The sequence below is a fragment of the Pteropus alecto genome, unplaced genomic scaffold, assembly GCF_000325575.1.
Source record: "Pteropus alecto unplaced genomic scaffold, ASM32557v1 scaffold267, whole genome shotgun sequence".
NCBI classification, from domain to species: Eukaryota; Metazoa; Chordata; class Mammalia; order Chiroptera; family Pteropodidae; genus Pteropus; species Pteropus alecto.
Window position 1 is genome coordinate 344927 of NW_006440137.1, and position 13739 is coordinate 358665.

Genomic DNA, 13739 nt, shown 5'->3' on the forward strand with positions numbered 1-13739 from the left:
GTTTACGTGGCCATCAAGTATTATTCACCACTAAACCAAATGGTATATTATAATCATACCTTCTTCCTGTATAACCGTCTGCTTTTCCTGGCATTAATAATTGCTAATCCTTCTTACCCCTGGCCAAATTGCTTAGTTTTCCACATGTCATCACAATATTTTTTCCAAAGGATCCAACATATTTAGCAAATTCTTAGTAATAACTTTCTCCCAAATTCTCAAACACACTAACCAATCTACCAGATCTATTTTCCAACTTAGATGTTTCCCTTTCACTCTTCCACAGGCCTCTGTTCTTGGAATGGTTGCTTGCCAGGTGTGATGGACGTCTAGCTTCCTAGGTCTCCTTTGCCACTCTCCTGAGTGCTTCCTAGGTCTCCTTTGCCACTCTCCTGAGTGCATTTCTGTTTGTTTGTTTGTTTGTTTTTGTCTTTCTGGATTCCATGTCTTCTTTTTTGCTGTTTACTCAACAGTGTGTTGAATAGTGCTCTTTGGTACTTCCTACTGACTGTGGTAGGCAAATTGAGACTTTGCTTGTCTGAAAATGTCTTTATTTTCTCTTTATGCTTTTTGGGAGTTTGATTGGATATAAACTTTTCAGTTACAAGATATTTCATATCAGAATCTTGAGGGCATTGCTATATATTATTTTCTAGTATTCTGTATTACCGTTGAAAGGTCAAATGCCAGTCAGATTGCTGATTCTTAATCCATTATGTGACCTGGTTTTTCACTCTGGAAGCTTTTAGGATCTTCTCTTTATTCCCAATGTTCTGAAATGTTAGAATGAAGTGCCTTAGAGAGTGTGGTGGAGACTGCTATCAGGCCATCAAAATTCGTGTCTTTCTCCCATGGTGCAGAGTGTTGGCGGGGAAGCCTGTGCCCGGCACTGCGTGGCCTCTCCTAGCTCCTTTGCTTCTAGAAAAAAATGAGTGGAAGGAATGTGAGTAGAACTGACATGTTGGTTCACATGGTGGTAGGATCAAGAAAATAGACTGGGTGTGGGGGTAAGAAACAGGTAAACACCTAGAACTTGGCTGACCAGTGTCGGTGACAGTCTGCATTCCTACTTTCACTTTACATCCTGTTTCAGCCCCACTCCTCGCTCCTGCCTCTGCTTGGACCTTGGTGATCCTGAGTCTGTCCTCTCTGGGAGAAAAAGACTTATATTTTGTTCACATCCCTTACTCAAGGCTCTCGGGTTGCAATTTTCTCAACTGTGGTAAGTTGTCTCTCATTCAATCATTGTGCATCTTCCAAGAATTTATCAAAATCCTTTTCTTGCTGTTCTTTTTAAATTTGTGAATTATATCAGTTCCCCACCTTAACTGTTAATTTGGTGGAGTTTGGGTAGATTTGGAGTATGTCAGTTTCCTGGGGATGCTATGACAAATTACCACAAAACTGTATGTATTTTCAAACATTTCTGGAGGCCAGAAGTCTGCAATCAATTTCACTGGACTGAAGTCAAGGTGTCGGCAGGGCCACATTCCCCATGTAGGCTTTAGGGGATAGTCTGTTCCTTACATCTTTCAGCTTCTGTTGGCTGCCAGCATTCCTTGGCTTGTGGGTATATCACTCCCATATCTCCTCTGTGACACATGGCCTTCTTTTCTGTCTGTGTCACATCTCCTTCTGTCCTTCTTTTCTATAAAGATGCTTATTGTTGCATTTAGGGCCCATTCAGAGAATCCAGGATAATCTCACTATTTCAAGGGCCTTAACTTAATCACATTTGCAAAGTCTTTGTCATAGGAAATAATATTCATAGGTTCCGGGGATTAGGACATGGATATATTTTTGGGAGCAATTCTTTAGCCTACCACAGAGAGAGAAGATAAAAGAGTATGGTCAATCTACCATATTTAATGGGAATCCTATCTATATTTTCTTCTAGTACCTTTAGATTTTCTTTTATACATTTAAATATTTGATTCAGTTGGGATCTGTTTTGGAAAAGAGCTTCCCTATCATCCCATATGCGAATTATGAAATATTTTATCTTTTGCCCATAGAGATGAAACAAAGGTGATTAACTCTTAAAAGAAAAAAATTTAAACACACATTTTCCTATAATAAGTACAAAAAAATTTTTATAAGAGAGAGTAAAAAAATTGGTATAATTTTGGAGATTTTTTTTTGCTCACTTTGGATTCTGCAGAGTGTGAATGACATGCCCACCCTTGCATGGAGAACAGAAACCCCCTTCTTCAAAGTCATGCCTCATCTAATGAGAACACCCCAGCCATAGGCAGCAGAATGGAATATTATGGGCATTAGCATTATTCCTACAAACAAACAACAGTAGGAGAACTCTGTAGGGTAGGAATGATACCTTTAAATTCCTCTGGTCTTACAAGGAATGACAAACTTTGAGGCCCGCACGCCTGTCGTTGCAGTGCATGCAGTGGGTAGTACGAAGACAAAGCAAGCTAGGTCCCTAGTCAGACCTCCTAGGGGACACAAGCCTGGCTGCTCCTCAACTGAACCTGAAAAAGTGCAAAATATTTAAGTTTTCACCCCATTTCATGCACATCCCTAGGCAAACAGCCAACTGTCTCCATGAGAGTTTCTGTGCAGGCTGTGAATAAAAATTTTTCTATCTCACCTTTCTTTTCAATTATTTAATGGACGTTTAGAGTACGCCAGGGTAATTGTTTTGCTTTAAAGCACTGTAATTGAGTTCCTTTCTGGACTTTGTATGTATGAGTCACTTTTTGCAGCAGTACTAGGAGATGCAAATAGAAGAATGTTATTTCTGAAAATTTGAGATTTCAAGCAAGATCTTTCATTTCTATTTGCTTGTTAGTTTTAGTCTCAGTTGTGAATTTTATATTATTTAAAGAATGTCAGAATTTGAATTACATTTTTGTCCCAAATACAAATGTAACAAGCTGTTTCTCAACTTCACAATACTATTTATTTTATATGTGGGTCATTATCATATAGTTTTGTTCTCCATTCCTGAATGCCCTGTCTCTCACTCACGTATACAGATGTATCTCTTGGATTCTAGATCTTTCTTTTTGGGTCATCTAGATTTTTGTGTATTTTCTTTCATTACTTTTCATACCTTCTAAGTGTCCCTCCTTGTTTTAAGTTTGACTATCTTATACTTGTCTAATACCAGATCTTCCTTTTTCTAACAGTACAATAACTCAGTTATAATTATTTTTGTTTTGAGTGTGCCTAAAGAGCAAAAAAAGGAGATGGTCAGTTGAAAGGAAATATGAACTGTTTAAAAAGAAAAAAGAGTGGAGGAGGATATGAACAGACGAGGTAGTAGCTCTTAAAAGAAGACATCTTGTGTCTTCTCCTTCTTTGAAATTGGACACAATATCAGAAACACATTTAATTTTGAAATATATTGAATGCCTGGCACATGAGCAAATGTATGAGCAGTAACAAAAGTTAGGGCCATAGATACTTTTCCTGCATTTCCTACTTTTTTCCCACAGCTTTTTTGTGAAAACCTTAGTATAATGCCATATTGCTTGGTTTGCAAACTAGTTATTTGTGTACAAAAGTTGCTAAGGTGAGAGCAGATATTTTAGAATCAGAAAGGCTTGATTTCAATTCTCAACTTTGTTATGTGACCTTGGACAAATTATATCACCTTCTTAAGCTTTATCTTTTTCATAGTAAACATTTATCTCATGAGAGATACAGGAGAAAATATATGTGAAAACCTTGGGATAGTTCCTGGCACTTCCAACAGCCCAGAATATCAATCACTTCATTGAAAAAATATTTTTTGAATGTTTACCATGTGCTAGACTATCTGCTGTGTGCTGAGGATGCTGTGGTCAACATGACAGATAAGATCTCTGCCCTTATGGAGCTTATAGTCCAGTAGAAGGAGCAGAGATAGATAAACAAATCAATTAAAGAACTGCAGGTTCTGATTAGTCCTCAAAGGAAATAAACAGGTTATGTAACCGGGAACAGCATGGAGGACCTATGTTAGCTGGGGAAACACAAAAGGCTTCATCACAGCCTGAAGGACAATACAGGTTCTGATTAGTCCTCAAAGGAAATAAACAGGGTATGTGACTGAGAAGAGCATGGAAGACCTATGTTAGCTAGGGAAAACACAAAAGGCTTCATCACAGCCTGAAGGACAAGAATGAGACAGCAGTGCTAAGAGCTGTTTAAGGCAGAGGCAATTGGGTCACTGGCTTAGAGAGAAATTGGATTCTACCCACTGCCAGAGGTAAGAAGTGCAAGGTTCCTCCTTGTCTTCTTGTGCCATGTGTCCTCCTATGGCTCTGGCCCCTGAGAATAGCCTCAGATGGTGCCTATGACTTTTCATCCTCATCAACCTCCTTAACCAACTTAAATACAATGGTAACCATCATAATTGCCTCCTTGAATACACCCTAAACTCCTTTCTTCATCTCATAATACTTTATACTCACTTGGCCATCCTCCCACCTTGTTAAATCCAACTGTCCGCCCTACTTCTGGAACATCTGCATCCATGCAGTGTAATGGAAGAATAGTATGCAATCTCATTGACTGGTCCCCGTTTAACTTTGAAGTCCTTGAATTTACAGAAAACTCGGTCTTCTGAGATTTCCTTGGTCCTTCTCTCCTCCACTCACCTCATTCCCGGTTCATGAAGAGAGGGGATGGAACATAAGGATCTCTGCCTGCCCCCACCAGGTGGATAAGAGAGGGGCAGCCTTATGAGTCCAAGCCCATTTAATCACAGTTCCCTGTCCTGCCACTCTCTCTTCACCTACACTATGTCATTTCACTCTTCGAAGCACAGCTGTTCTCTCTCTTAAAAGATATCCCTATTTAGTCAAATCCACAAAACCTTTTCAAAGAATCAAGGGGACAGGAACCATTCATCTTGGACTAATCATCAATTTCTGCTTTTGAGGGTTACCCTGATGATGATGTTAGGGAGAGTACTTTAAAAGTAGTAGAGCACTAAGCACATCTACCAACATATATAATCCAACATATATAATTAAATAAATTTTATTAGCGTCACAATAATCAAATTTTGCAGAAACTTTAATTACTCATGTATCTGATTATTAATCAGTCAAAGGTATTTGGGGGAATTACAAGCCTAATTTTTTATACATTTCCCCTCTTCTCTCCTAACACACGTGTTCACCATAAAACCACAGCCTTATGGCTTTAATTGTAATACAATGATTAGCCTTATAATATTTTATTTCTAATCCAAAGAGTGTCACAAATCTACCTTTATCCCACCTAGGTTCCAAAAGTTCAAAGTCTTGCACATTTGCAAAAGCAAACTTTGGTGTTCAGATTAAAATCAGATTTGTTTTCTTTCTGTTATATATTGCTTTGCCCTGCTATATACTACAGGAGATCATTTCAACCGCCTTTCCCTTCCTCCACCCCAACCGACTGGAGAGAGCCTTCACTGAATGCCTGATGGACTCTTATAAGCTGGAATCCACAGTGAATTCTCAGTTGAATTCCTCTTTGAGTGATTTTGCAATCTGCCAGACTATTTCTCTTCTACTCTGGCTCCATCTATTGGGTGAAAATGACCAATGCTGCCTAAAGTACTCCATTATGGCTTTTTTACAATCTTCGAATTATGTGGAAATCTAATCCATCTTCTCTTAACATTATATTTAATTTTGACTCTGTCAAGCTCTATTCTTGGACGCAAGGAATTTAAATAGTTTTTGATCATACCTCCTAGACACATTTTCTTTCTTGAAGGAAAGCTCTGGGGTTCTTAATAATTACTTTGGCTAGTGAAGGCTTATGGGAGCTGGAGCCTCTTATTCATTTTCACTGATCCTCAATTACTGTTTTCAATATGCAAAAGTTGCCTTTCTGGAAGACCTTCCATTGATTATTGTTACCTCTATTAGAATCACAAGGACTATTCTTGGTCTTGGGTTCTAAGTGGACACATTGTATATGTAGCTTTCCAGTCCATTTACCTTCTTATCTCAGAGAAATCTGGTCTACCAGATTATCTGCATATTTCTAATGCTTGGAATTGCATATCTGGCTGTTTCACTTTCCTTCTACTCTCAAGTCCAGGGATAAGTATCTTTGATTTATTAATTCTTTCAATTAATATTTATTAACTGCCTACTGTGGACAAAATATCAATTTATTTAAATAAGAGTATTTAATATACTCTTATTGGGAGTATATTAAAATTGCTACCCTTCTGAGGAGTATATTCTAGGAGGTAGGGAATGGTGGATATAGAAACACATTAAATAAGTAAATATAATGTATGTAAAATGGTGATAAGTGCTAGTGAGAACAATAAAGCAAGGAAAAGGATATGAGAGGGATGGACACTCATTATTTTACAATTTATAAAGGCCTTACTAAAAAAGTGACATTTGAAAAGACACCTAAAGTGAGGCAGTGAGGCATGTGGTAATCTGGGAGGAAAGCATGTAAAAAAATAATATAAAGGGAGCTGCTTTAAAAATTTAGTTGGAGCGGCCGGCCCAGAGGAACTGCCTTGAGAGTCTAATGCTTCAAACTTTGGAATGTTAAACATTACAAATAACCTTGGACTGGGCCTAAAGAAACACTATGTCTCAAAGAACTGTTTGTAAGGATTACGTGACTGCAGATATGACTACCGGTCTGATGAGTTTCAGACTGAGAATCAAAAACAGTGTCACTGTGTTATGTTATCTGCACCTATAAAAATGCCTTTCTTTTATTGATGTAATTGTTCCCCTTCTCTTTCTCATAAATACCTCTTGCATTTGTCTCCTAATAGGAACACCATTTGGATTTCTGCCTGAAATGGTGCTTCCTGAATAGCTATTTTTTGGATCTCAAATAAATGCCGTTGGCTCTCACTTTGGCCTTTTATTTTTAGGTTAAGAAACATTTTAGGCAGAAGGAACAGCAAATGAAAAGGCCCTGAGATAGAAGGTTGGAAAGGGACAGGTGAGTGGTAAGAAGTAAGATCAGAGGCAGAAGGGAGAAGATCACATAGGGTCTGGGAAGCCACTTGAGTATTTTGAGCAGAGACATGACATTATATGACTTACATTTTAAAATAAAATTCATGTTGAGAAGAATCTATAGGAAGAGCAAATGCAAAAGCAGAGTAAAACCGTTGGTTGAGAGAGATCCCTCCTTCTACCCTTCTTTAGTTCTTATAGCTGGACAAATAATGAAATAATAAAATAGGCACAAGACTACATTAATAAGAAAAAAAAACGATTTAATCATGCATACGGGAGAATCATAATATGATGCTTAGATCATAAAATCAGGCTCAAAGAAATGATCAAACCAGGCATCTTTTTAAAACTTTTCAGACAAAAAGAATAAATTTGTGAGAAACTGATAGGACAAAAAATATTTGTACTTGTTACAAAGGAATCTGGTTATAATGGCTATTATCAACAGGACAAGTAATAACAAGTGCTGGAGAGAATGTGGAGAAAAAGGAACCCTCATTACTGCTGGTGGGACTGCAAATTGGTACAATCACTATGAAAAACAGTATGGAGGTTTCTCAAAAAAACTAAGAATTGATCTACCAATACGATCCAGCAATCCCTCTACTGGATATATACTCAAAACACTTGAAAATATTTATCTGAAAAGATAAATGCACACCAATATTCATAGCAGCATTATTCACAATGGCCAGGACATGGAAGTAACCGAAGTGTCCTACAAGAGATAATTGGATAAAGAAGATGTGATACATACATACAATGGAATATTACTCAGCTATAACAAGAGATGAAATACTGCCATTTGCAACATGGATGGATCCTGAGATAATCATCTAAAAGCAACAAACAAACATGACAAACAGAGACTCAGGGACATCGATAGTAGACTAGTGGTTGCCAGACGGTAGAGGGGGGAGGTGGATGGGATAAAAGGAGTCAAATACGTGGTGACAGAAATCTAACTATGGGCCGTGAATACACAATGTGATATATATATATGACTTACTGTTGAATTGTACACTTGAAACTTATTGGATTTTGTTAATCAATGTTACCATAATAAATAAAAAAAGAAAAAAAAAAAAAGAAAGGAATCTGAGCAGGGTTTGGGCTTAGATAAATAAGTAAAGGAGTTACAAGGTTTGTTTATACAGGCCTTTTTGACTCTGGATTTTATAACTCTTGTGACATTTGTCTCTCAGGCCTCAGGATCAGGGAGGTCACTTACCTCATGGGAGATACATTTTCTGCATTTAGAGAGACAGAGAAGAGTCACAGAGCTGCTTCTCAAATGATTTTAATTTGAAATAATCAATATACTATTGTGAGACATCTTGGGGTGGCCTACCCTGGGCCCCGGCAATACAATGGGGGGCTATTGCAATAATCTAGGCAAGAAATAATGGTGGCTGGCTACCAGGGTAGTAGCAGATAGAGGGTAAGAATTGGCCTAATTTTAATATAGCCTAAGGATAGAACTGATAGGATTTGCTGATGGATTGATTAGATATGGGATGAGAGAGCAAGGCCTCAAGGATGACTGTAAGATTTTTAGCATGCGAAAACCAAGGTTAGAGTCACAATTAGTTGATGCAAAGAAGAACTTGGAAAAAGAAAGATTTGGGAGTGGAGGTTGATTTGGAAATCATAATTCCATTTAGCATGTTAATTTGAGAAGCCTATTAGACATTCAAGTGGAGATGTTGAGTAGGTAGTTGAAAATTGGTTTTGGAATTCAAGCTTGTCGTGGTGAAAAACGTCCAAACCTGTAGAGAACTTTAATGAGTTTATTTGAGCCAAACTGAACACAGCAGGAAGCAAGATCTCAAATGCTCCAGACAATGACAGTTTTGCAGTTTCTTCTGTACATTTGGAACTAAGAAGGGAATGTAAGGAAGATTACATGAGCAAGGAAGAAAGCAAGGCAGGGAAACCTCTACGATTGGATTACAGGATAGTTAACAAGATTATGTGCTCTCTTGAGGGTGATTCTGAGGGGTTTGGAAAAGAGGGTTACTTCTGGCATTTCGAAGGTGCGTTAACTTAAATGCACAAGAATAATGGACCCAGGGCTTGCTTAAAAACCTTTTACTAAAGAAATTATAGGTCGGGGTGTGATTACTCACCATGACCTGCCCAGTTAGGTTACTTTCAGTCACTGAACTTGTATATATCCCTGTTTTCATCTACAGGCTGGAGATATAAATTTATGCTTCAGCAGCATACAGGTATATAAATATATTTTAGAGCCATGAGTCTGTGTGAGCTCCCAGAGCAGAAAGAGGAAAAATAGAAGGTTTGAAGACTGATCCCTGGGGCACTCCATCATTTACAGTTGGGGACATGAGGACAAACCAGCAAAGGAGACTGAGAGGGAGCAGAACTAAGAAATGTGTCCTTGAAGACAAGAGAAGGAAGCATTTGTAGAATGTAAGTGTAATTGATACAACAAATGCTGCTGATGGATTAAGTAAGAGGAGTGAAAATGAACCGTAACATTTAGCCATGTGGAAGCCATTGATGACTTTGACTCAGGGATTTTCAGTGAAGCGATGAAGTGGAAGTCTGACTTTAATGGTTTAAAGAGAGAATGTGAAGAGAGAAATGGGAAACAGTATGCATAACTCTTTTCAGGAAGATGTGGTTTTTATTTTCTAGGAATGCTAGAATGATTTAATACTCATAATTCATTGTACCAATGCTTTAGAAAAGCCACACAATGCTATTAATTAATATAAAAAGCATATGACACAATTCAGCAGACTTTGTATTAATAATAAAACTTAGAATAGCAATAGAAGGAAACTACTGTCAATGTAAAAACATTTAAACCTGTACAGAATTTTTATAAAAATTTATTTGAGCCAAACAGAGGATACACCTGAAGCAAGATCTCAACAGACAGAGATATATGCTTCTGAAAATAACAGCTTGCAGTTTCTTTTATGCATTTGAGATTTAGGAGGGACAGTAGGAAATTACACAAAGGTGGGAGAAAGCAAGGTGCAGATTGGATTACAGGATAGTTAAACTCTTGAAAGTGGTCATGCGGGGAGTCAGATTACTGGTACTTTCTTGGTGATGGTATTATTAGAAGGAGGGGTCTGAAAGGGGCCATTTCAAAGGTGTGTTAACCCACATGGACAAAAATAATAGACAGGGCTTGTTTAATGCAAAGATAGCCTTTTTGAAAAGAAGTTATATGCCAGGGGTGTGACCTGCTCAGTTAGGAATTTATGATGAGATCACCCTGTGAAGTTACTTTCCAGAGAACCTGCTTTCTCATTCACACTACTTAAAATTGACAAAACCATTTTCCAAAAATTGCCAGGAAACTTTATACTAAATGGTAAAATGTTTAAATCATTTTCATTAAAATTGGCAACAAGATAAGAATGCTCTCTATTACATTTGTTATTCAGTATTATTTTGAAGGCTCTACCTCAGTATTGTTCAACACGACTTTCCACAATGATGAAAATGTTTTATATTTAGTGCTGTCCAATATAGTAGCCACTAGCCATATGTGGCTATTGAGCACTTGAAATGTGACTAGGTGACTAAGAAACTGATTAAAAATTTTTAGCTCAAATAAATTTCAATTTAAATAGCCACATAAGCTTAGTGGCTACTGTCTAGGACAGCTAATACAGTGAAAATAGAAGAAGTAATCACATCAAATATTGGATAAAAGAGAGAATATGATCTATATCTATTATGATTGTACAATTAGAAAATTGAAGAGACTATACTAAGAAGCTACCAGAATTGGTAGGTAGTCTTGATAAGGAGCTGGATATAACATATAAAAATAGGTGCTTTCTTCCTCTACAAGCAGTAAGCAGATAGGATCAGCAAAAATGTCTTAACAATCATAACAAAAATATTATAAATATCTAACAATACATTTTACAAAAAGATGATGGACTTACAAGAAGACTATAAAATATCACTTCAGTATATAATACAAGACATAATCAAATAGAGAAACATTAAATCTCTAAATACAAAGCCACTTATAATAAAAAGCATTGAGTCTCCCCAAACTATTAGATTAATATAATACAATTCAAATCAGAATCATAATAGTTTTGTTGGGTTTTTTGGAGGGTAGCATTCATTTTGATACTTGATATCAAAATGCTACTTGATAAAATGATTTTAGAGTTCCTGCAAAAATAAATTTGTAAGAACGAAAATCCTTAGAAATCAGATTACAGAGGCATGATAGAGTCCATGTCAAGTAAAATATATTCGTGACCTTATATGACAGAAGTGATATTTATTTCAGTGGATACAGCCAATTTGTCCATAAATGGTCCCAGCTGATAATGAGTTTTACCTGAGCCCTGTGACCCTGGTAAACAGTGAAGGTTAAGAAATTCTCTTTTGTGTGTTCTGTAAAACAGCTTACGGTAAAGAACCCCCTTCCACACATGCCTTAGATAGGATTCACAGATGCCCTCCTTGTTTACCTATGGAAAGGTCAGACACAGACTGTCCAAATTCCCATTCTTTGCCTCATAAACATCTCTTAATTAGGAACAAAATGCATGTTAGCCAAACTTTAGTCAGCCTTCTCTCTTTCCTACAGGATCCTGAACTCTGATTGCCCCCAAGCCTGAGCAAGCACAAATGTAGAAGGTACCCAATTCTCAGCTAAGCCAATGGGCACTTTCCTGTTAGACCTCACTGGTCGTTCTCCTACTTGTCCAGCTTCTCCGCCACAAATTCTTCTTTTCTCGGCTTGCCTTTTCCTTACTCTATCTATAAAAGAAAAATCTTCTGTTTCATTTTGAGATGCTAGCAGATTTATTTATTTATATTTTTAATTACATTTGACATACAGTATTATATTAGTTTCAGTTGTATGACATAATGATTAGACATTTATATAACCCCAATACATCTAGTATCCATCCGACACCAAGGTTATTACAATATTATCGACCATATTCCCTAAGCTGTACTTTAAGGGGAATGTGTTTTTAAATTAACTTCACAGAGACATAATTTATGTACAATAAAATGCTCACATTTTAAGTGTACTCTTCTATGAGTTTTAATGAATGTATACAGCTGTTAACAAAAATTCTGGGTGAAATTGAAAGAGTTTAATTTGCAAATCAGGGATGTAGTCCTAGGTATGAAATGAAGACATGTTCTGAAGTAGGGGGATAGAGCAAGGTTTTTAAAGGTGGAAGTGCAAAGAGCTGATGATCAAAGAGATGAGTTACTAGGGGAAACAAGACCACAAACTTACATCATTCGTCTCTGACTGGTGGGGGCAACTAGAAGATTCAAAGTTTGGCTGTGTCAGTAGTCAGGAAGGGGGGCTGTGAGACAAGAACAATGGGTAATAAATGATTAGGCAGTTGTCAAAGTCCTAATTCCAGTTTAGGATTATAGAACAAAAGCTTTAGGTTACTTATTAAAAGAAATGAAACAGCACAGAAAGACTTTGTTCTGCAGGCAGGTACAAGCCTAAGGAGAAGAATCACACTCTGTCAGCAGCCTCAGAGTTCAAACTGCAAAAGTATAAGTGTTGGGCCACAAATTATATTAACGTTCTTGTAAGTCTTCACACTCTAGGAACCATCACTACAATCAGTATATAGAATATTTCCATCACCCCAGAAAGTTCCCTCACAATTCTTGCTGCCAGTGCTACCTCATCCCCAACTCCAGGCAACCACTGATCAGATTTCTATCCTATTGATTTTGCCAGTTCTACACTTAATATTATGGACTCACACAATAAGCAATCTTTTGTGTCTGTCTTCTTTCTCTTGAGATTCATCCCTGTTGCTGTGTTTATCAGCAGATCATTCCTTTTTTTAATTGCCAACTTATACTCTATTGTATGGATATACACACTTTGGTTACTTATTTACTCGTTGATGGCCTATTGAAGTTGTTTATAATTATATAAAAGTATATTTTTTCTATGTATATATAGACAGGCACATAAAAGTTTTGTACTTATGTGTGGTGATGGCTGTTAACAAAACTTATTGCAGTGATCATTTCACAATACATACAAATGCAGAATCATTATGTCGTACACCTGAAACTAATATAATGCTATATGTCAATTATATCTCAATTAAAAAAATGAAAAAATTTTAAATTTATGAATCAGTTTATTTACAGATTTTATCTTTTCTTTAAGCATATTTCAGTTAACAAATCTATTTACACAGGTATACATTGGAATTTTTCTCAGTTATTTTACAGATCATACTTACAAATCACACTCTAAGTCTTCTATGTAAAGTTGCACTAGATGTTACTATGGCTAAAAATAGCCCGATGACCAGGCTATTTACACATACACAATAAACTGGTCGATTTTTTATTCTTTATACAGTACACACTCAGAGACCAAGCCAGAGAATGCTTTACAATGTATGTTTACTGAGAAAGCTTTGCAAAGTCCCGAAGGAAAAGCTATTAAACATAGGTTAATTAAGATGACAGTACCTCCTTTGGAACAGTTTACATTTTCCTTCATACTTTTATAATTCAAAGATATTTTATTGAATTGCTGCACAACCATTTTAAGATGATTTGTAGACATGTAAACATTTATATCTAAACTATATATTATATACTTATATATAAATAATACATTATATCCCATTTATGTGATAATTTATATAATTGTTATTTATAACTTATATACTTATATATGGTATATAAACTGTATTATATAATTTTATAAAAATGGCATATAATTATATAATACATATACTATTAAAATATATAATCATATCATTTACATATAAATAA

General features: G+C 36.4%; 1 protein-coding gene across 1 annotated transcript in view; it reads left to right on the top strand.

Moving 5' to 3' along the window:
• FDX1 (ferredoxin 1) overlaps positions 1 to 13739 on the top strand; it is a 77387-nt gene that overhangs the window by 34164 nt on the left and 29484 nt on the right. The gene's annotated exons all lie outside the window — the stretch shown is intronic.